This window comes from Euprymna scolopes, chromosome 18, assembly GCF_053919585.1.
Source record: "Euprymna scolopes isolate OS-2025 chromosome 18, ASM5391958v1, whole genome shotgun sequence".
In the NCBI taxonomy this organism is placed as follows: domain Eukaryota; kingdom Metazoa; phylum Mollusca; class Cephalopoda; order Sepiida; family Sepiolidae; genus Euprymna; species Euprymna scolopes.
In genome coordinates, this window is record NC_136499.1 from 105,040,049 (window position 1) to 105,065,683 (window position 25,635).

At 35.5% G+C, this 25,635-nt stretch overlaps 1 long non-coding RNA gene across 1 annotated transcript; it reads right to left on the reverse strand.

Moving 5' to 3' along the window:
* Window positions 1–559: 559 nt before the first annotated feature.
* On the reverse strand, window positions 560–25,628 carry LOC145297737 (uncharacterized). Its single transcript, XR_013870318.1, has 3 exons — window positions 25,470–25,628; window positions 4,570–4,623; window positions 560–764 (listed from the first exon to the last, which is right to left on the reverse strand). It is a non-coding gene; the product is annotated as an uncharacterized LOC145297737 (long non-coding RNA).
* Window positions 25,629–25,635: the final 7 nt, after the last annotated feature.

Consider the following 25,635-nt stretch of genomic DNA (forward strand, 5'->3'; position numbering starts at 1 on the left):
TGGTAAAAGTCGGGCAAATTAAATAGACAGGCAACCTCCATTGTTAAGTTGTAGATATTATCATTTAGATGTGATATAAAAAGTTTTAACAAGGAGCGATGGCCTCTAGAACCCACCAGAAAAAAGCCTTTTGCAGACATACACAAAAAGCGAACATACATACATACACACACACACATTTTGGCTTTTATATTTATAGATATGCATCTAAATTAGTCACAATTAATGTACGACTAATTGTTGCTGCTGCTGATTCGCTTTTCAATCAACTGTGACTCACGTGATATTCTGAGTAAGTCAGCGAAAAATATTGTAGATCCATATCTAAAAAGATATTTACAAAAAATAAACTGGATTTAAAAAAAAAAAAAATATCCTCTGAAAAAAAAAATAAATAAATAAAATAAATAAAAATAATGTTCGCACAAGTGATCTTTTTCATTAACATTTCAATTTTTTTTTTTTTTTTACATTTAAGATAACCACATCTTCTAGTCTTTTATAATGAAGAATTTTTTGGAGGAAGAAAGGCAACTAAAAATAAAGAACTAAAAAAATCTTTCCACATGAAAGAAGGTTTTTTATTTATCGTGACTCGATAACAATGTAAAGAAAAAATAATAACAAAAAAAAAAATGATAAATTTCGTTTGCACTGAAACATCATCGGTCGTCTCTGCCAGGGCCTGGATTGTCCTTTCTGTGTTTCTCCATCTCATCTTTTATCTTGTCATACAAGTCCATCGGCCCAACTATTTTAGGGAGCTGAAAAGAAATTGAAAACAAATAAAATAAATAATTGTTCTAATGGATATCACCACAGACTACGGGTAGAACGATAAAAAGATAAAAAAGACGACATGATTCCATTTCCATTTGATAAAAACCAGTTTTCCTTTTTTTGTTGCAGACCATCTACTAGTTGGCTAGTTGTGTACAAATCCTAAAAGCGATAGGAGCCTTCAATCATGTCTGAAAGTGACACAATGTTCAATGAGCGAGATCGGAGATGCGCCGCTGTACAACTCATGCTCTACCTATCTAAGTTATGACAACAGGGCCATTGCCAGCTTCCCCAAAATGTAAATCCGGACAGTTCAATGCTTGAGGGCACAGCTCGACGAAGTTTCCGGTCACGGTTATGATTTTTGGTGTGGTTTCAAGTGAGGGCCATATCATGCCGCCTCACATCTTCAAAGACGGCTTAAAAGTCAACACGAACATCAAAGTGCACCTGGATGTGCTGAAGAGTGTGGTGATCCTCTGGAAGACTTTGGGTGTGGTAGCAGGACTCTATGCCAGCCCACAAGTCCAAAGAGACCCAGGCTTAGCTTCAGATGGAGTGCTACGACTTTGTACTCTTCTCTCGCTGCCCCCCCCTGAACCCGCTGGATTACTTAGTTTGGTCATACGTTGAGAACATCACCAACATGACCTCCCACAACATCAAAACTAGCCTGATTGCCGCCATCCACTGAATTCCTGCGAGTGCTTGTGGAAAAGGCATGCTCCCAGTTCCAAACTCCTATCGAAGTGATGATTGAGGCTGAAGGCGGCTACATTTAATAGATGTCAGTTCTACTACATAATCAAGTTACCTGAATTGATGTTTATAATAGAAGTTTTAAAATAAAGCTGTAATATCGTTTTTTTTTTTTTAGGGCGACATTTTTATTATTCAATCCTGTATGTGTTATGTTTTTAGTTGACCTTGAGTCCATTCAATCTAGAGCATAGATGAAAGTGTCCAAAATAATTTGTATTGAAATTAACCAATTAAGTCTCAGGGTATTTACATTTTTTTTTTCTATTTCTGTTGAATCTTGATGTGATGACTAAAAGTCAGTTAAAAATACACAAAGTAACAGGAAAAGTTATTTTATTTAGAAAGCGAAATATCAACTCTCCATAAAATAAGACACTGGATACATGTGATGTATAATCACGTTGACACACCGGTTCAAGTCAGATCACTACAGTTAAGCAATGTTGAGCCTGGTTAGTACTTGATGGGTGACCATTTGGGAATTTTAGGTGCTGTATGTGCTCTCCGCTTATCTCGGCATTGTTTCCAGTCGTTCTGTACATACACTTAACTTGCCACTGGTATATGTCGACTTAAGAGAGGTGTGGTTGGAGATTACGAACCTCCTGCCACAAAAATTTCACATGTAGGCACCCCTTTGTGGGTATCCATAGTCTGTCAAAGACTGAAGGAGCCTTTATATTTTATGTATTAGAAATCAAGATAAAAATTACACATTATGGTAAAGTGCAAAGCAGTTTACACAAAGAGTTAAATTGCATTACAAGACTTGTATAATCATCAAACAAATATAATAGAAAGAATGCATTTTAACTCATTAAGTCCCAGGCTATCTAACCTTTATATTATTGAGTTAAAACTTTTTATAATGACTAAAATGGGTTCAAATGATGGACCTAGTAATTTCTTTTTTTGCATGGTGCAGAACTCAAATTTACATATGTTAAGGCCTAAAACTGAACCGTTTGTTCATTTTCGCCAGGATTTGACGTTCCCTATGGACTTTTGGGGCTAAATTGGGAGGGGAGGGGGGGGGTCAAATGCTGAACTTAGTCATTTTTTTTTTATGCCTCTTTCACCATGCACTCAAAGGGGACTATGCATGCTTCACTTTTTACTATTGAGTTAAAACTTTTGATAATGACTAGACTAGTTCTTAGAACTGCACGCCTGTGGAATTGTCTTCCGTTTTCCTGCTTTCCGGCTGACTACAATATGGTTGTGTTCAAGTCTAAAGTAAATAAGTTCTTGATGAGCCGTTCCATATAAGTTATTAAATTTACCAAATTTTCATTACTAATGATTACTATATTGACCAATTTCTACTGTACACTCTTTAACCCTTATCCTTGAGTGGCCTCTGGGCCTTGATAATGTGGTGATGCCTATGTAAAAAAAAAAAAAAAATACACAAATTGAAAGTATAATCTTATTTTATTAAGAAAGCAAAACATGGATTCTCCTCTAAACAAGATACTGGTACATGTGATATGTTTTAGAAATCAAGAAGCCATACAGCTATAATATAAATCTCACCTGTCTGTTTAAATGTACGTTTGTATGTACGTCTGCCTAAAACTTTCGACAGAGGCGACGGATTTTCACGAGATCGGTAACGGTTTGAAGCTCGACCCTTCAGACGACAAATATTGAAAAATTGGCTAAAAACATTAATTCCTTCACCGAGCACTTTTCTACAGGGAGAGGTCGCTTTTTTTTTCACCAATATTTTAAAAAGTCATCTTCTCTTTTATTGATTGACTAGCCTTAATTTAAACCTTCACAACTTCCAGTTTGGTGATGGGCGCAACGGCAAAGACGTCACATTTTTTTTCCCCCACGTTCTTTTCCTCCGTCACAGTACGGATTTGAGCCTGCCTAATACCCTTTTTTTTTTTTTTTTTTTTGCTCAACAGGCATCCAGGCTAGTTCAAAATAAAATTCGCACATTATGGTAAGGAGAAAAGCTGTTCACACATTGCACGACTTCTTCTATTAGATAAAGGAAAGTCGTTGTGTGTTTGTATATCTGCTAAAAACTTTTATCATCCGTATCCAACTGGGTCAAAACTGGTACCATCTGAAAGAGCAATGCCTCAGGAAGTATAGGTACACGCCTATAATTGAAAGATACAAGTTGAGTGTCAAGCCATTTCATATCCCCCCCCCCGCCAATGGATAACTGAACGTAAGTCAACTTCTATATCAACTGCATATTTCAACTAATCTGAGGGAGACAGACAAGAAGCAACACCAGAATAGAGAGTCGCATCATCAGCATATTTAGATGTTATCTTCTGAACAGTATTCGCCGTAGAATCATTGATATAAAGAAACAGTGTTGGGCCTAGAATAGAATCCTGAGGAATGCCAGCTTTTTTTTTTTTTTTTTACAAAGGAGTCACCACTCATCAAGGCCAGGAGGTCACTCGAGGATAAGGTTTAAAGAGTGTACAGTGGCCAAGGGGAACATGTCAGTCATCATTAGTAGTGGAAATTTGGTAAATTGGATTACTTAACGGGATGGCTCATCAAGAATTAGTTCATGTTGGACTTGAAGACAACCATATTGTAGTCAGTTAGAAAGCAGGAAAATGGAACGGAGTTCCACACGCGTGCAGTTCTAAAAAAGCTTTGTTCATAGAATCTAGGTTTAGTGAAAGTTTAGCAAGGGGAAGGGGACCAGAGATTGGAGCTCAGACAAGCACTTGCCATGAAAATAACGATAAAGCAGAGACAGACTTGCGACGTCTCTTCTGTGGCCAAGAGGTTCCAGGGAAGAGAAAAGGGCATTCCCCACTAGGCTAAAGAGCAACCAAAGAGATTGCAGAGAAGAAAGGATTGGGCCAATCAAATTACAGGTACGTTTGTGAATCTTATCAAGAACCTTCAAATTGGACAGAGATGCCCAAATATGACAAGAATACTTGAGACATGGTCAGATAATAGATTTGTAGAAATAGAGACTAGCTCCATTAAAAGAATTTTTTCAAATTTTGAAGAAAAAAAAAAAGCAAAACTCACCGAATAATACTGGTCCAAGTAGATACCGGCATAAATGCCGATGGCAAGACTGACCTAGAAGAAAAAATTAAAGAAAAAAAATAAAAAGTGAATAAAAAAAAGTTCTTTTTTTAAATTTTTTTTTAAACATAGGAGTCACCACTTATCAAAGCCCAGAGGCCACTCGAGGATAAGGGTTAAAGAGTGTACAGTAGTCAATGGGACAATATCACAGGAATCGTTAGTGTAAATTTGGTAAATTAGATTGCTTAAAGGGAACGGCTCATCAAGAACTTGTTTACGTTGGACTTGAAGATAACCATATTGTAGTCAGCAGTGTCCGCCACTATTTGTATTTTTCAAATACACTGATAAACACTGTTTTTCGAGCCGACTAAACGTTACGTTAAATAAAACGGGTTTGTACTACTAAACACAGATACAAAAATACAAAAAAGTTGTTAAAAAATAAATATATAACAAATAAATGTTATTAAAACCGAGATAAGTTACTTGTCTACTTAACTGGATAAGATTTCAGTGTTTTTATTTAATGTAAAATGTTTAATCGGTTTGAAAACATGCAGCGTTTATCGGTATATTTGAAAAATACAAATGGCGGCAGACTGTGTTGAACACGTTAAGTTTGGGAAAATGAGTTAAAACTAAAAAACTATACAAAATAGTCAGAAACTCTCTCAATATATGTTACCGTGACATAGGCTTTGTTAAGGTTCTTTGACTTTTATGTTTCAACTCAAAACGCACCTGGCGAACAATTTTTTTTTTTTTTTTGCCTGATATAACAAACAAAAATATTTTAAACTTAAAAAATTGGGAAGATAAACAAATGAATTTATATTTTTAAAATAGGGGATTTTTTTTTTTTTTTTTACTTATTGAGTAAACAGAAAATGAAATTTTATAATTCGAGTTGTCAAATCGTGGTGTATGAATTGAAACGGAAGTTCAGTTCTACCAGAAAAGAGTCTCGCAGAATCAACTTATGAAAAATATTTTTATTTTATTTAATTTATAATTTGCAATTTTAATTTATTTTAATAGCATAAAAACATTCCTCGACTCTAAGGATAGACTGTCTGAAAATTTCAATTAAATTGGTAATGTAGAAATATCGTTTTATGAATAACTAACGAACCAAGAATTATATATATATATATATATATATATATATATATATATATATATATACATATACTAGCAGGACCTGTGGAAATTGAACAGCAGCATCTTTCATATGTAATATATTGCTGGTGGACATTCAGTATGAATGGAGACCTCGTGATATCATTGTAGCCCTTTTATTAAAACTGTAAAAATATTTATCTAAGTAATCTGGTTAATGTAGTATCAGAATATATCTGGTTATTACAGTTTATCTCCAATATTCTTATAGAAGTCTGTGACATATTTCCATTGTATGGACACCTGGCACGAACGGAAACCTCACTATATCATTATACCATCATTACACAGGAAAAATACTAACTTTGGATTCTAGCCAGAAGACCGAAAAGGTATATTTTAGTTTCATGTACAGCCCAAAAGAGACACCATTTTCTTTTTTATTTAATTTTTTGAAAATTTTTATATTACTCTTCAGTGATCAGGAGATCCTATTTATTAAAAAGAAGGATAGAAGGTGATAACATACTACGAACATAAAATTAGTGTATCTATATACTAATTCAATGTTAATTAGTGTATTTATATACTAATTTAATGTTAATTAGTGTATCTATATATTAATTTAATGTTAATTAGCGTATCTATACATTAATTTAATGTTAATTAGCGTATCTATATACTAATTTAATGTTAATTAGCGTATCTATATATTAATTTAATGTTAATTAGCGTATCTATATACTAATTTAATGGTAATTAGCATATCTATATACTAATTTAATGTTAATTAGTGTATCTATATGCTAATTTAATGTTAATTAGCGTATCTATATACTAATTTAATGGTTATTAGCCTATCTATATATTAATTTAATGGTAATTAGTGAATCTATATATTAATTTAATGTTAATTAGCGTATCTATATACTAATTTAATATTAATTAGTGTATCTATATATATTAATTTAATGTTAATTAGTGTATCTATATACTAATTTAATGTTAATTAGTGTATCTATATATTAATTTAATGTTAATTAGTGTATCTATGTATTAATTTAATGTTAATTAGTGTATCTATATATTAATTTAATGTTAATTAGCGTATCTATATACTAATTTAATGTTAATTAGCGTACCTATATACTAATTTAATGTTAATTAGCGTATCTATATACTAATATAATGTTTGTAGTGTGCTATCGCCTATTCTGCTTTTTAATAAACAGGATCTCCTGATTGAATAATTTATAATCTGGAAACCGTGACACGTACATTTACAATTTGTCATTGTGCAGAGGGAGATAACTCTTGTTTATTAAGAGATTCGTTCAATTTTTTCATAATTTAGGACGCTCAATCTGACGTCATTTTTTATTAAATCAAAACATTAAAAAAAGAAAGCTGCGACAATTTTTTTTTTTAATCTAACAAAGTTGATAACAGTAATAATATAAAATGTAGTCTTAACGCGGCTATTAAGAGAAAACCAACGATATTTTTATTAGATGGAAACATTTAAAAAAAAGAAGCTGTGGCAACTTTTTTCAAACTTTTTTTACAGCTACTTTTTTTTTTTTTTAATTCAAAAGTAAATGTGTTATAATTATTTTGTAAATCTTAGTGAAAATGCACTATTTTGTGTAAACAAAAAGAACCTTTACGAAAGTTATAGTTTTAAGTCCTAAAAAAAACATAAATTTATTTTTTTATATATGTAAACAAAGCAGCATAGATATTAGCAATAAAAAAATGTTTAAATATTGCAGGAATATTACAAAAAAAGTCCCTAAAGTCCGTGTTAATGAAATCAATATAAATTTGAAGAAAAATTCATTTCTTGAACTATAACGATATAATCATTGAATTACGCAGTGTTTAATCAATATTTTTGATAATTGCAAAAAATATGTCACATGATTTTAATGCTAACAGTTTCTGGAAAAGTTTAAATGTAATATTACATTTCTTTTGTATGCTTGAATGTGTAAACATCAGTGTAAAAAATTTTTTTATAATCTTGAAAATAAAAAAAGCAAAATTGAAAAAATTAAGGTCCAGGATTACTAAGATAAAAAAAAATTATAAAAAGGGAATAATTTCTACCAATGATTAATTTGGAAAAGTATGGATGGACAGAATGGTTAAAAAATGAAAAGTAAGTTAATAACTTTTGTTAGTAAATAATTTTCCCTAAAATTTGAATTCTATTTAATCATTAATAAAAAATTGTTTTAGCTTATTTTTTTTAATGAATAATAAAATTTAATAATAAATCGAGTAATGCAAAATTGATACAGTATGCAGTTCATATGGAAAAAATACAAAGTTTTGAACATTTTATAAAAGTTTTATTTCAAAGTCTAAGCAAAAACATTTAACGGACGTCATCAATAATGTTACAGTATTATTGAATAAAAAAGTTAAATATGAAACTTTTTTTAGAAAAAAAAAAAAATTCTAGTTTGCATTCAAAAATAATTAAATAATTAAAACAAAATTAAATTAAGACAGAATTATTACACCTTGCATAATCAAGGCAAATGATTGTAGAGTTTTTTTGTTTTTTTTCGTCAGCCATGACCGGATAGAAGTCATAAGTAATTTGCAATTTTATTTTTTGTCCGCCCACACTGAGAATTGAACCTTCAACCTTCAGGATATCACTTTTACAATTGATTTTTCCAAGTACTTTAACCACTGTGCCATGGGTCCTTGAGGAAAATAACATTGCGAATTACTTGGGACCCGTCCAGTCATGGCTGACAGAACAAGAGCATACTACTCCCGTGAAGTAAACAAAGGGTTCCGTTTGAAATCCGTCCAAAGTCTTGGGTTCAACAGAAACATTCCCGAGTTTGAAAAGATACACCTGAAGAAGGTCGGAGGTTACATCAACCGAAACGTTATGAAAATGATGCTCAAGATGAGAACAGTAGTCCGATGAATCCAAATATTACGAATAACGAATCCTCATCTCAAAAATTCAGAAACATAGCATACAATTTATTTTGAAAAAATATTTTCATTAATAATTAATTTTCTAATCTATAATTTTTCATAATTTTTGGATATTTTACTTATTGTAACATAAGTAGATAACATTGGTTTTTATTGAAATTCAATGTTTCCATTTTCATTTTTATTCTGAAAAACCACATAATTATTTTTCCAGAGGTTTTTAAAGTTGATTTACTCGGACTTGAAATTCAAATGAATTCTTTTTTTTTTCAATATTTGTCATTGTAATTCTTTTGAAATGTAAATATATATTTTTTCCTCCTTTTAAATATAACTTTGGTCTTTTATCTTTTGGTTAAATAATCAAATGTATAACTATTCTACACTTGTCCCAATGGATTGCACTTGCAACTAACAATTTCAAGGATTGAATTCGACACACTGCTGTCAGAACTTGCTATTCTAATGTCCAAATCCAAATCAATGAGTGTCTGAAAAGAACAAATGTTTTATTTCAAACCAGAAGCATCTCATTTTCATATGAGGTGATAAGATCACAAGCATTTCATTTTTTGTCTGCACTGAACCTTACAGGCTGCACAAAATGAGGTTTGTATCAATTTTCAGATGCTGATTTCATCTTCAAGATAAATAATTAGTCTCATATTCCATCATTAAAGCCGGGCATCGTCGTTCACTGTGTGACCGTCATATGGGTTTTTTTTTTAGGGAATTCATTGACTTCCTCTTTGGCTGGTAAGTAAACTTCCTGTTGTTTAAGCACTCCATTAACTGCCATTTTGTTCTTGGAGAGTACTTCAGTTAATGTCCCTCTTCTCCAGTGCATTGTACAACAAGAATTGGCCAGTTTCACCCACATCTCTTCACCCACCGTGATCTCTGCCTGCGTCTGTCCCATTCTCTCCATTATGGTTAGCAGATGTCGCTATCTATAATATAAATCTCACCTGTCTGTTTAAATGTATATATGTATGTTTGTGTATCTTGCAAAAACTTGAGAGAGGCGACGGATTTTCAAGAGATCGATATCATTTTGAAACTTGACTCTTTGGACAACAAATATTGAAAAATTGGCCACAAACATTATTCCTTCACCCTCAACTGGGCACTTTTCTACAGGGAATGGGTCACTTTTTCTGCCAATATTTTCAAAAGTCATCCCCTCTTTTCAATTGACTAACCTTAATTTTAACCTACGTCACTTCCGGTTTAGCGATGGGCTCAACAGCACATTCTTTTCCTCCTTCACGGTACGAGCCTGCCTGCCTACTACCATTTTTTTTTTTCTTTTTTTTTTGCTCAACACACATCTCCAAACACCTGGGCAACGCCGGACACCCAGACTAGTTTGTACATAGAAACAGATCAATGTGACACTGATATTTTGTTTTGACCAATCGTTAGTGCCATGTAAGACGAAAAACCACTTCCTGGGTTGAAATTTGGCCTCTTGTTGCCACAGTTTTTATAGTTTGATGGTGCCCTTCTATAATTCCATTGCCACATGGGTGGTATGCAGATGTAAAACGTTGATTTGAACACTATCATCCTTTTTCATGGCCAAACAACATCTTTAACAGTTACTCTCCTATTTCTAACAAAGCCCTTAATGCCAGGCTGCTCTGTCACTCCATATTATCCCTTCTGAGTTCCTTTTTATATACCATTCTCTCTTTACAGGGTCTGCCCTTTTCACTTCCGCAACAGTCTCTTATATCATGCGCAGCACCTCTATCTTTCCATCGGTCTCTACCAGTTTGCCTTTTAATAAAGCTGCATGCACTTCACAGCCATCCGACCACAAGATAATGACCAACTAATCTCGCACAGACTGAAAACGTTCTCATGCGGTTAGGCCATCCTTGACTTCAGTGATCTCATTTCTTTGTCCAATCATCAACTTTCCAGTTTTATTCCGATGTAATTTCAATCCCAGAGCCATTCCATTTCCTAATGACTGATGGTTTAGCAATCAGCCCGTATATTTTGACATGATCTCCCACTCTTTCTGCAGTCAAACTGTCTCATTCACCAGTACATCATCGATATAAGAGCAGGTGGTACTTTTTACTGAACCCAAAAATCACGTAAGTGATCAAGTAGTCTTATTTTTAATTAAGAAAATCAAATGAGTGAGCAAGGAGGTACGATCTTGCGTCGCCATCTTGAAGAAACAAAGGGAGATAACTCAACGATAATTCAAACTGGCTAGATCAACCTCGTAATGCTTACGATTTCCCATTTAAATCGTTGAAAAATTATTTTCTTTATATAAAAAAAAAACCTGAACAATTTACATGATTTTTTGGAATATGATATTTTCGTTCCATCATGGGTACGTACATCACAGATTTTTATTTTTTAAGAAAATATCAATGATAAAGTGACATCTTTTTTTCTTTTCGTCTGTGTTCTTCCCTTGAATGCTCAGTGCTGAAAAGAATGGCCTTGACTGCGAACCATTCAACGTGTCCTGTACTTAACAGGTCAATGAAGAGGGTGGAGTGGGGGGTAATCTCTTAGGATTCTATATATTTTTTTACTATTTCTTTCTCTAAACGCTCTCCCACTCTCTCCCTCAAACACACACCCTCTCTTTCTCTCTCTTTTCTTCTAAACCCCCTCAAGTTAGTTTTCTGGTATCTAGAAAGTTCTTTAATACATTATTACTAAACCAGTTTTCAAACTTCAAATCTAAATTAATACAAAATAATGAGTTTGTTTCCCAGGCTGAGACATAATTACAATATCGTATCCATTGTAAAGTGGATTGTTTTTTTATTTTCTGAAACTTTATCACCTAAATGAACTTTATTTAAGTACTAGCAGGGGTACCCGGCATTGCCCGGTTGTTTCGAGGTGTGTGTGCTCTTAAATTAAAAAGAAACCGGGGGGGGAGTAAAAAGTTTTGGTAAGTTGGTAGGATCAAACCCGAAGCCCTGAGACGAAGTTGGAAAATAAAATGTGAAAAAAAAACATTCACCGTTCGGCCAGCCAGAATGAGTTACTGACAGATGTTTTAATTTATTTGAGTAAGAACAAAATTGACAGGTGCCCGCACGGAAGTCGTAGAGTTAACATTTTGTGCGAGCGTTACGACAACGACGTAAGCAATAGCTATTCAGCAGTTAACGTTTTCTGCAGGACAGTTTTTAATGAGGTCAATGACCCGGTTTGTTTGTTTTTACCTAACTTTGGGGAAAACAACTCCCCCCCGTTTATTAGGGGAGTGTATCGTCTCAAAATGAAAGCAACCATCTGATATGACGATAACGGTATGCCGACATTGACCAAATGTTACATCGCTTTCTAGAGACCATTGGTGCCATTGATTCGAATCGAGTTTCGCTTTTTTAATACCGAAAAACGAAAGTTAACATGCGGCGATCCCAAAATGTTGAATATTTAACGTTTCAGAGTCGGGCAAATTAAATAGACGGGCGACCTCCATTCATAACTCGTAGATATTATGATTTCAACGTGATATAAAAAGTTTTAAAAATGAGCGATGGCTTCAAGAAGCCGCCGAAAAAAATCCTTTTGAGGACATACAGAAAAAGGGAACACACATACATACATTTTCGCTTTTATATTTATAGATGATACTTAATGTCTGAATTCTAATCTGTTCGGATAGAAGACGGCAGAACCTTATTTAAGTATGATACCGTATTATCTTATGAAAACCATCTGAGGGTGTTAATAACCTGGTCTGAACCCTCAGATATAAGAGAAAACAAAAAAAGCATACAATATCACAATGGTGGGATCCTTCTACCGCTCCAGTAGATATCTCACTGCTGATGCAATTCTCTATCTATATAAAAGCCAAGTACGTCCAAGGATGGAGTACTGTTGCCACAAAATAGACTTCATAGCCTAGTGGGGGATGCCCTTTTCTCTTCCCTGCAACCTGTCTCCTACAGAAGGGACATTGCGAGTCTGTCCTTGTTTTATCATTATTTCCATGGGAAGTGCTCGTCTGAGCTCAAATTCCCGCCAATCTTTCACGAAAAACACCAGTCTAGCTGAAACCACTGTCAGCAAGTGTCCCCACTCTTTATCTGTGCCTAAATTAAAACGTAGATTCCATGAAAAAACCTTCTTTCTCAAAAGTGCACGCCTGTGGAACTCTCTTCCGTTTGCCTGTTTCCCACTTGACTACAACTTGGATGTCTTCAAGTCCAACATAAACAAATTCCTGATGAATCACCCCCTTAAGTAAAATCAGATCGCCATAACTAGCGATTACTACAATATTATCCCATTGATTACTGTACACGCAATAACCCTTATCCGCGAGTGGCCTCCGGGCCTTGATAAATGGTGACTTCCTTGTAAAAAAAAAAAGAAAAAAAAAATGAAACATGTTGAAATCCTAAGCATTGCAAACATACTGTTTTTTAAAAATCTTTTTATTGTTTTTCTTTTGTCACAATTGAATTTCGTCACCCACCCCCTCCATCCCCCAAAAATGAGAAAAATCATGATAGATTAATTTCCTATTTTCAGACTAGTCACTGCAAAAGTTCTATGCTAACCAATACCCTAACACCATCTTTTGAACCCTAATGTCTTTTTTCTTTTTTTTACATAGCCATCACCACTTATCAAGGTCCAGAGGCCACTCGAGAATAAGGGTTAAAGAGTGTACAGTAGTCAATTGGACAATATGGTAATCGTTAGTAATGGAGATTTGGTAAATTTGTTAACTTATATGGAACGGCTCATCAAAAACTTGTTTACGTTAGACTTGAAGACAACCATATTCTGGAAAGTAGAAAAACGGAACACAATTCCATAGACGTGCAGTTCTAAGAAAGAAGCTTTGCCCATGGAATCCACGCTTAAGTTTAGGCACAGATAAAGAGTGGGGGAAACTAGTGATAATGTTTTCTGCTAGACGGGTGTTTCTTGTGAAAGTTTGGTGAGGGAGGACCATAGAAGGGAGCTCAGCCGAGCACCTGCCATGAAAATAACGATAAAGCAGAGACAAACTCGCAACATCTCTTCTGTGAGAAAGAGGTTGCAGGGAAGAGAAAAGGACATCCCCCACAAGGCTACAAAGTCTATTTTGAACTCTATCGAGGCAGGATAAGTCCTTTCTAGCAGCTCCTGCCCAGATGTGGCAACAGTACTCCATCCCTGGACGTACCTGGCTCTTATATAGATAGAGAATTGCATCAGCAGTGAGATATCTACTGGATCGATAGAAGGATCCCACCATTTTTCCAGCGACCTTGGCAACAGATTGGATGTACGTGTTCCATTTCAGATCAGGAGTAAATGTCAAGCCCAGAAGCTTGTCAAAACATGAGGCCTCCCCAAGACGAGAGCCATTCATTTCAATTGATGCCAGATGGGGATCATAGCGTTGATGATGTAAAGATAAAAGCTTGGTTTTAGATGCATTAAAATTAACAAGCCACCTCTTTCCCCATTGTACCACTTGCTCAAGATCAGAGGAGAGAGAATCAGAGAGAACTTGGACATTTACGGTCTTAGATGTGCTACCATAGATAGTAATGCCATCAGCATAGATGTCTACGAATGATGTAAGGATGTGATTTGGAAGATCATTAATATAGATCAGGAAGAGAGTTGGGCCCAGGATGGACCCCTGAGGGTCTCCAGCATTAATACTAAGAGCTTCTGCCCATCAACCACTACTCTTATGAGCCTATCAGAGAGAAATGATTTAATAATTGAAATGATTTAATAATTGAAAAGACATTTCCAGCTATACCGTAGCTGGAGATCTTGTGAAGTAAACCTTTATGCCATACTCTATCAAAGGCCTTAGATATGTCAAGAGCAATTGCCCTAGAAAGGTAGCCTCCATCGAGAGATTCACTAATCCTATGAGATATAACTGTAAGCAGATCTGCTGTAGATCTAGCAGAACGGAAACCATATTGTGTGTCACTAAGAAGATTATTTTTGCTAAGATGGTTGATTACTTCTCTATTTAACAGATTCCAGCAATTTACTCATGACGCACAGGAGACTTATTGACCTGTACTGAGAGGGACATGAGCGATCACCTGAATTCTTAAATACAGGGCATACTGATGAGATTTTCCAGGGTGACGGGAAGCAATTCTCCTTAAGACAATGTTTAAACAGTTTTGTAAGGATGGCCGGAAGTTCTGGTTGAAGTCTTTTGAGTACTATAATTGGAATACCGTCAGGGCCGGTTGCTTTACTGGTTTCTGATTAGCTTGGCAACATCACGTACAGATATTTGTATATCACATAGCATGTTTTCTGATACAGGAGGAAATATTGGAGGTTGGCAGCCTTGGTCGCAAAGGTTAGAATTAGCTGCAAAGTTCTTGGCAAAGAGTTTGGCTTTGTCTGATGCTAACGAGATTACCTCAGGTCCATTTATGAGAGTTGGGATAGAGCACACGCGTCTGTTCAAGATTCTATTTGCCAAAACTGGTGGGAACCAAGCCGCTGCTCAGCTACTTTGAACTTGACGGACTCAGCATACAACTCTCTTGCATTCTTTATTACTTTTTTACAGTGGTTGTTGGCAGTTTTGAAAGCGGCTTTAGTCTCAGTACATCTATTACGTTGGAAGCAATGGAAAAAGTGATTTCTATGCGCAATGGCAGCAGCACATTCCGGAGAGAACCACGGCTGGCTGTTAGATTTTTGCTGGAATTTTTTCAAGGGTATGAAACGGTCTATGCCTACAATTAACCATTCTGTCAAGTCTGATAGTATAGAGGACACATCCTTTTTAAACATGGTCGGAAGATCCAAGTGGAGACAGAACAGAAGCTGAACACAGTTCAGGGCAAGTTGTGAGAAAGAGGTCTAGGAGACTTGCATACTGGCCGTCAGTATCGGGAACACGGGTGGGTTCGTGAACAATCTGAGTGAGGTCATAAGCAATGGAGAAATCATGACAGAACCTCCCCTCATCATCGGTCTTGTTTGAGTGAGTTAACCATTCCACATTGTGAACATTGAAGTCTCCACAGACATGAATATTAGCTGAAGGATAAGCAGATAGGGCATGGTCAATTTTCTCAGCTATGCTTTTAAAGATAGTAACTCCGCTGTTGTGGGGACGATAGCAAATATAAATGCAGTAGTTTGAGCTAGTGCAACCCGGAAGCACATATAGGGTAAGTTAGGATCTTCTCTGGAGATGTCCCTACCACATGGAAAGCCATCTTTTATATGCACATATTCCATGCCCATGGCGATCTTGGGGATCAGATGTGGAAGTTAAATTAGCGTATCTTTTAATTACGAACTCATCTAGGGAAATGGTCTGTCCAATGCCAGTTTCACTTAGAAATAATATGTCTGGTTTAGTCTCCTGTAATTGGGTTTCAACCTCTGGAAGGTTAGAATGTAGACCCCTGATGTTAGAGAAAGGGACCTGGTAGTGGGGGTCTACGTTAGAAGTTGGAGATCTGGGTTTAATCGTGTGTTTTTTATTGAGACTTTTCATGATGGTGTTTTGGGATTTGTGGACTAGATCGACAGACATGCCTGAAGCAGGGCAGAGAGGGAAAGTAAGAGAGAAATAGAAATGAAGAAATATATATATATATATATATATATATATATATATATTTTGTTTTTTGCAGAACATGATAAGGTAAAGCCGTAACAATTACCCACTAATATGGCATCGAGAGGCCCCACCAGAAGCTACTGCATGGTCCAGAATTCATTCACCAAATGGCAATACAGCAGCCCCAGTACTTTGCACCTGCTGATAGGACAGCCTCCTTTGTGGTTAATCCAAGGTTTGGGTCCCTGACTATCAGGCGGATAACGTCAGCCCAGATAAAACGTTTACCTCCAGCACCCTTACTAGTGACATGGCTACAAGGATAGACATAGGAACAGAAAATTTCCGACATCCCTGGCGACTGTTCACGCAAAATACTGCCAACCTAGAAAACAGCTTTTTCTTCGCCCTTTGTCAGAAAAATCACTCATTAAAAATGAGGACTGAGGGACAAATAAAGAGAAGCGAGAGTAACGGGAGCTTAGATGGGTGAAAACGATACAAAAAAATGAGCCGATATTCTTCGTTATGCAAAATACAATTCCGAATTATTAACGAAAGGCAGTTTTTTTCTTCGTTAAAAGTCAGAAGAACTTTATTAAGAAATATACTTAATATCTACAATTTCTATATGTTCGCATATACTGTAAATATGTGCATATTTCTATTTATACTTAATTATACATACTGAATATGCCATAGCTTATACTTTATTTCTAGTTATACCTGTATTGAATTGTACTTCAAATCACAGATATGCCGCTACTTTACTTTATATTGAAGAAATACATTTTATTATCTCTCCTATCATCTTAAAAATATCCAGAGTTCGGACATCAAACTTTAATTTAATTCCGAATATCACTTTAATCATATTTTAACATGTTATCCTCTTCCTAAACTAACATATGAACAATATTTTAATCAAATATTAACTCCTCCATCTCAAACCAACCAGTTGCAAATTTAGTTACTTCCACTGCATGAATTTTTACTTATCCTTTCTTTGAGTAACAATGAAATGGAAAACATAGTAATGACCTTTTTAATTATTTTGAGGATTGTAATTTTTCAGTAGATATATCACCTTTAATAACTAACCCATCAACATTAACTACGTATGCGGGGTTGCAGAAATACCTGGTTTAGGACCCAGATGCATGGCTAACCCTCCCAGTGCTGATGGACCCACAGATCTTAGGTTATCCATCTAGGAGAAGGAAAACTCTGAAGCTAAACCTAGGGGAAGGAGGCCTCTTCAGTCCTGGACAATGACCTTCCTAGAGCTGGCGACTTCAACAAATTATCAGTTTGCAAACCTAAACTGCTTACCTGGCTTTCATACTCCTTCTTTGCCTATTAGAAAGAAGTGCAACTACAGGGACTCGACATAAACACCCAGTGGTTGACCTTGTTTCCTGACTAGGGCAATGAACACCGTTCCCCGTTCCTGTTACATCCCATCCCCTAAAACTGGGCACTTTAGGTGTACTTGAGTGACATATGCCAATGCAATTGGAATATTGGGTTGATTTTTGTCCGATAGGTTGAAGGCACCATATTGACAGTTTCTGGCTGCTGTTTCTGACTAACAGTACAGGAGCCCTAACTCTTTGGTAGCACTTAGAGCGACTGCTCTATCATCAGTTGCATAATATCAGGATGATTGTAGTGCTATGTCACGTGTGGAAAAAGGACCTTGCACCCATCTTCGGTGGGCTTTCCCCGAGGCCACAATCCTGTAGATGAGGAGTCGGCTGATCGTTTGTGTTACATGTTTAATATTATGCACAACCGCTTTGTCCAGCACCTTCAACCCTAAACCTGAAACTCTTAAATAAAAAAAAATGGCTGTTCAATCAAAAATTATGATTAAACCAGGCTTAAACCCAAACAAAACCAACTTGCCTCCTCCCTTGAGGCTTGCATTTACGAACATCTGTGGGCTTATAACTAACTTAGATGATGTTGAGTAATTTCTCCTAGCAAACACCTTGAATACCTTAGCACTAAGTGAAATTAACCTCCATACTCACTAACCACTTTATGCCTCTATCTCCCATTTTGCCGTCAGGACTCAGACAGAAATATGGACGGACTTGGAGTCGATATTCGAAACACCCTCCCCTTGACTATAAGGAGAGTTAAAAAAAAATTAGTTATTAAAAAAAAGTTCGGTTTTTAAAAAATATTTATATACAAAAAAAAGTTATGCAAAATAAAAAAAAAAGCGTTAGTCACTTATGTACTTACTCTCCTGTTTGTGAACCCACATATTTTGTTGTAACTTTTTTTCTACTGAACCAATTTTCGAAATTTTTTTTTCAAAATGTAGCTAATGAGGTGTTCTATCCAACTATATGACCTATTTGAAATTTGGTTGCGAACGGAATTAGTGGTGGGGGTTTGAATGTGTCTCGATTCATTCAATTTCGGACTTAAGCATATATTTATGTAGTGAAAATTGTTTGAATAAAATTAATTTTCACTACATAAATATATGCAAATAATAGGGGGAAATAAGTTCAATCCAGCGACTGACACCCTTTCTAACTCAACAATAAACAACAACATATGCAAATAATAAATAAAATATTTATCAATATTCAAATTTTATTTTTAGCTGCAATATTTCAAGTCTAAAAAATTCTTATTTTTTACTTTACTAAAGAAACAAAACTTGAATCAGACGACCAGAGTTTTATGTGCTTTAGACTTAACATGCGACATAACATTAGCTACATTATATTTTCTTTGCCGTTCTCCCTCAACCCAGGACTGTACGCTAATCAATCAAGTCTATGACAGCATAAATACAGCACTCTCCCTTGATACTAGCGCACAAGTACATGTATTTGGTGACTTCAATGTCCCACACAGTAATTGGCTTGGATTCTCTACTTACACAGATGCAGCTGGTAGCATAACACATAGCTTCTCTATATCTTGTTTCCGACACGTTTCCCAGATCAGCAAGATCAACATGCCTCACTTCTAGATCTATTTCTGACCACATTTCCCGATGATTGTGCAATGAATGCCCATAGCTCACTCGGGAATGCTGATTACGCTGGATAATGGTAGAAATTGTCCTTAATTCTTGACCCAAAACTGAAGAGCCATTGCTCAAAATAATAAGGTATTATAAGAAGGCTGACTGGGAAGCCATCAGGGATCTCATCAGAGACCCCCCATGGGGAAATATCTTTTCTCTTCCTGCTGAATAGTGTGCATATGAGACAACTGAATGGTTCAAAACGGCAATTGAAGCACATGTTCCACGCGGAAATTCTATAACAAACCCTACTCTCCTCAATGGTGCAGCTGCCATTGCACAAAGGCAGCATGCATACCGCAGATTTATCCGACATAAGTCCAGTGCAAACAGACAGAAGTATATAGAAGCTAGAAGTAATTGTAAGAAAGAAATAGCGACAGCTAAGAGTGAATTTACTGAAACTACCAGAAAATGCATCAAAGCACAGTAATTATGAACCTGTGATTTCTGGAAAATCTACAACAGTGTAGTAAATACTGGGCAATCAACAATTCCCCCACTATCCAACAATCATGAGGTTGTTTGCTCTGCAACTAAGAAGGCTAACATACTTGCCAGTCGGTTTGCCTCAAACTCCACATTGGACCCAGCAAACCACTCTCCCCCTGACTTATCTTTGCGGACTGACACCAAACTGGAAGATTTGAAAATCACCCCTTTTCAGGTGCATGATATAAAAAACCTCAAAAGCATGTTGAACTAATCTCACCCCGGCTGTGCTATAAAAAAAATGCTTCGCTGAGGTTGCTCTCCAAACTTTACAACAAATACCTTAACAAATCTGGCTATCATAACTGCTTTTGTGGTACCAGTTTACAAGAATTCTGGTGAAAGAACTAATCCATTAAATTATCGGCCCATTAGCCTCCTCCTACGTTTGCCAAAATATTTGAGTCCATAATTAATCAAGCTTTAGTTCATCGCCTTACAGTTGCTAAACTTCTGACAAACCAACAATATGTTCTTAGGCAAGCCCGTTCTACAACATATATCCAAACGATAATCTCCATACAGTGGACAAACCAGGGTAGGGTAGGGCAGTAGCCCTAGATATATCTAAGGCTTTTGATAGGGTATAGCATGATTGTCTTCTCAGGAAAATTAGATCATACGGTATCACTGGACGACTACTTAACATAATTAAATCCTTCTTAAATAAGAGAAGAATCCAGGTTGCCCTCGACAGTCATACATATAAACAATGATATAAATGTGAGTGTACCTCAGGGGTCAATCATTGGACCTTTATTATTCCTAATATTCATAAATCTCCTCCCTGATAAAATTGTCTCTGAGATGCGTATATTTGCTGATGACACCATGCTCTATAACAGGCACGAGGGGAAAACAAATGAACACATATCTAAGGAAATCGCAGGAACACTAGAGGAAGACCTACAATCTGTAGTGGAATGGGGACAAAAATGGATGGTCACATTCAATGCTTCCAAGATTAAGTTTGTTTGCTTCAATAATTACAAGAAACCTTCACAACTACCAATAGCTATACATTACCTGAAAGTACTTCGTTCAAACTCCTCAGCTTAATGTTCATGAGTTGGAACAGATACATTGAGAGCATTGCTAGGGCAACTGCAAGGAAGGTGGGCTCTCTCTCTACCATGCTAGAAAGTTACTTACGCCTCAAAGTATCCCGTACCTCTACAAAATCACCATTCATCCATGGGCTGGAGCATCTGCTACTAGTCTCATCTTGGACAGGATTCAAAAAGGAGTCGCCAACCTGATAGATCCTAAACTGTCATCTAGACTTCAGCCTTTGTCCCATCGACGAAATGTTGCATCCCCCTGCCTGTTCTACAAGTATTTTAATGGTGGAGGATCTGACAAACTGCAAGCCTTTGTACCCTCTCGGCGTAAATACCCTAACCCTGACAAACTCGACAATCAGCAAAGTCCCACCCCTACACAGTAGTGATCACTACATGTAAGAAGGACTTCTACTCTAATAGTTTCTTCACCAGAACTGCTAGACTCTGGAATTCTCTTCCGGGTTCCTGTTTTCCCAACTGTACTGACATGCAGAAGTTCCAATGTAATGTGAACAAATATCTTGCTGCTTAACTCCCTACATAGTATCTCTGCAACTTTCGTCCTTGATAGTAGCCCCCTACATTAAAGTAGCATTGTGCCTTGTTTGGGGTGAAAATACAGGGTGGTCGCTAGAAAAGCGGGAAATTTGAAGGTCAGCTTAAATCATGAATAAAATGCGTGATTGCTATTTTTTGATTGGTTCTTTTGTTGTCGAGCTTGGATTTCTAGGTTAAGACGCTGCAGTGAAGTGCCGTGTGAGTGTTGTAAAAATAAATTGTTGTTTGACACTGCAGTGAAAGTGCATGGACGGCATTTTGAGTATCTATGAGTATAATATAACATTTGTCTTTGAAAAACTTCGTAAAAATAAATTGTTGTTTGACAAATTTCCCGCTTTTCTAGCGACCACCCTGTAGAATCAAAAAATTTTTTTTTTTAATTCGGTATTTATGCAGAGAAGGTACCGTGCTATTTTTTTTTTTTTTTATTATTGTATTTTCAAGTTAAATTCGAGTTTTACGGTAGCTTTCGTTTATTGTTATGTGAAACTACAGGATAGTTACAAAACACCCTCGAGAAGGGGTTTCTAGATATAAACATATTATTTCAACACAATACTTTTTCAGCATAAATACCAAAAATTTTATATAAAAAAAAAAAACGTATTCTGCATAAGTATCAAAAAGACCCCCCCCCACCAATCCTCAAGAATAGATATCGAAGCAACTAGCTGGGGGTACCCGGCGTTGCTCAGGTGTTTGGAGGTGTGTGTGGTTTTGGGTAAATCAAAACTCCGGGGGGGGGGGGAATTAGGTAAGTATGAGGATCGAATCCGAACCCTTGAGGCAAAGTTGGAAATTAAAGTGTGAAAAAAGAAAAAAAAAAAGTGCAACGTTAACCATTGGGCCACCACGAAATACTAACAGAAACACGTTTGAATTTATTTAACTATTTAGAATTGGCAGCTGCATGTTTTAATGACTTAATGAGGTCAACTTTGACTGCGGGGTAGCATTTCATTTACTGTGGGAACGCTTTTTTTATTTTTATTTTCCCAAGATGTTGGGGGGGGGGGGACCAGCACCCCATAAAAATTGAATAGCAATTGTCTAATATAAGGAAAATATTTCCACATTGATAAAATCTGATTGCTTTCGGACATTTCCAGCGATCGCGACCGGAAAAATACCGCCAGAATTAGTGTCGCTTTTATTATACGAAAAAGCTCAATCTACATGCGGCGAGCAAAAGATGTTGAATATTTATCTTTTCGAAGTCGAGCAAATTAAATAGACAGGCGACCTCCGTTGTTAACTCGTAGATATTATCATTTATATGTGATATAAAAAGTTTTAAGAAGTTGTGAGCCGATCGACCGCTTCTCGGAAAAAAGCCTTTCTTGGACATACACAAAAAGTGAACATACATACACACATTTTCGCTTTTATATATATATAGACTAGCGGGGGCTTATGCACTTATTGCATTGCGCTATTTTTTAAAATACTGTAATTTTGCATTTATGACCCTACAATTTCAACAAAGTTACTCGGGTGGGTATTATTTTACTTTAAGGCCTGTCTCACGTTCGTATAGAAAATTATATTTTTTTTTGTACATTTCGGCGTGCTTTAAAAGAATATGAGGGTTTGTTTCCAATACATCGGTAAACACTTTATGTTTTTCGAGCTGAATAAACATGTTACATTAAATAAAAACACAAAAAATTATCCAGTTAGGTAGAAAAGTAACTTATCTTGCCTTTGATAACATTTATTTGTTATATATTTGTTTTTTGAAAACTTTTTTGCATCTATGTGCATAGTAATACAAACCCGAATATGATAACCGTTGCATGATATTAACCCCTGAACCCTGGGACTCTTTTCCAACATTTAACAGCTTAAGCGCAAGTGCGCGGTAGCATAAATGATCGTGTACCAAACTGCTTTCTTACATAGCGTAGTAATCTTTGGCGAAAAATTTTAGATGAAAAACAAATAGTTTTCCAAATATTAAGCAATGTAATTCCTTATTTTATCTGTGGTGGCCATTTCTATACGTGCATATTTTTAACGCATGCGCATCAAAAATATGCGTGCACTTATGTGTATAGAAATGGCCACCACTGATAACATAAGGAATTACACTGTTTATTATTCGAAAAACTAGTTTGCAGCGCTTAAGCATACACAACTGATAGCATAGTATACAGCTTTTTCTTTATTTTTCGATTTCCTCAGGTCTTTATTGAAATATGAAAGCAGAAAAAAAGCAAACAAAAAAAAAAACTTTTAAACAATAAACAAACAAAAATGCCCCTTCACTAGGTGGCCAGAAAGTGGATGCTCATTTTAAGTTAAGTTTACATGGAAAAGTGATCACCCACTTTTTGAACAAGTAATTTCTTCATATCATGAAAACTATTTCTCTGCGACGGAAACGGTTAGCAGATTCATTTTTAGCACACCGAAATCTCAAAAATAAATAAATAAATAAAAATAAAACAAATATTTTTCTATATGAACGTGAGACGAGCCTTAAAGTAAAATTTTACCTTCGGGTGTGGCCAATGGCCAACGGATGATGGAAAGAACCGGAAACGGTCGACAAGTAGTTTTTTAAATATTAAGATATTATTTTCCAATGTATTACTTTGTGCATTTCAGTGATCGTCGCCATTCTTAACATCGGGAGGAGAGGGTGTAATAATTTGTGTCGTTTTGTAATAACACTCGCCCGGCCGTTTCCGGTTCTCCCCGTCATCCGCCGTACACACCCGAGTAACTTCGTGGAAATCGCGGGTTCATAAATCCAGAAGCACCTTAACTAGTATTTTCAAGTTAAATTCAATATTTTTATGATATATTGGTTTATTAAATTGTTAGGTGAAAGGGGTTTGTATTACTGTACACATAGATTCGAAAAAGTTGTCACAAAACAAATATATAATAAATAAATGTTATAAAAGGTAATATAAGTTACTTTTCTACCTAATTGGATGTTTTTAGTGTTTATATTTAATGTAACATGTTTATTCAGCTCGAAAAACATACAGTGTTTATCGATGTATTGGAAAATTTTAAATGGCGCCCGACTCTCTCTTTGAGGCGGCAAGTTTGGGAAAATGAGTTATAAATAAAAAAAAAACACAGACAAAATACTGTTAGAAACTCGTTGAATATATGTTACCGTGACATAGGCTGACATATATTCGGCGGGTTTTTAATAGTATTTTGACTGGTTTTTTATTTATAACTCATTTTCCCAAACTTACCGTCTCAGAGAGAGAGAGAGAGAGAGAGAGAGAGAGAGAGTCGGCCACCATTTTAAATTTTCCAATACATCGATAAACACTGTTTTTCGAGCTGAATAAACATGTTACATTAAGCACTAAAAGCATATCCAGTTAGGTAGAAGAGTAACTTATCTTGCCTTTGATAACATTTATTTGTTATATTTTGTTTTGTGACAACTTTTTCGAATCTGTGTGTACAGTAATACAAACTCGGTGAAAGTACCGAATAATTACAAAACACCCTTCTTTTTTATATTAAGAATGGCTTTCTAAATAACAGCGTTATTATTTCAGCGCGGTCACAAGTAAAGTACCTAATAATTTTTTTTTTTTTTTGTTAGTTTGTTCGTTTTTTTTTTTTTGTTTTTTTTTTTAGCACGGTCCGTATTCTGCTAAAATATTTTTAAAAAATAATGCGTAAATCACGTAGAGGTGAAAAATGCGCAGAAGTTCTCTTCGTGAAGTGTTATTGGTGTTATTAATATCAGGATATTAAGGTAAGGTCGTCGTAAAATAGAAACTCGAAAGTTGCACTTCTGGTTTTCCGTAAAAAAAAAAAAAAAAAGAGAGAGAACCTGCACTGATTTGTCGTTATAACGGATTTATAAGCAGGCACAGAAGATCTATTACGTGGAAATAAATATTTAATTGCATCTGATGGGGGGGGGGGCAAAAAGAATATTGCTTTTAAAAAAAGAAAGAATAAACTACAGAAAAATTAATTAAACTATTCATTCATTTAGTGCTTGTTTTTTAAGGTCGTAAGAAAAATGAAATCTGTTTTTTATTTTCTAATTATAAAGAAAGTTATTAATTAAGAATTAAACAAACTATTTTCTTACCAGTCGAGAGAACATGACGTAACTCAGAAAAGCAAGATCTTTTCACGTTAAATTTTGTTTTCTTTTAAATATTTAAAATTTTCGATCTGTTCTGAATCTCGTCGTGCAAGAAGAACCAAAGAAAACAATTTTTCTTTCCCCCTTAGAGTTATCTCCCTTGATAGAC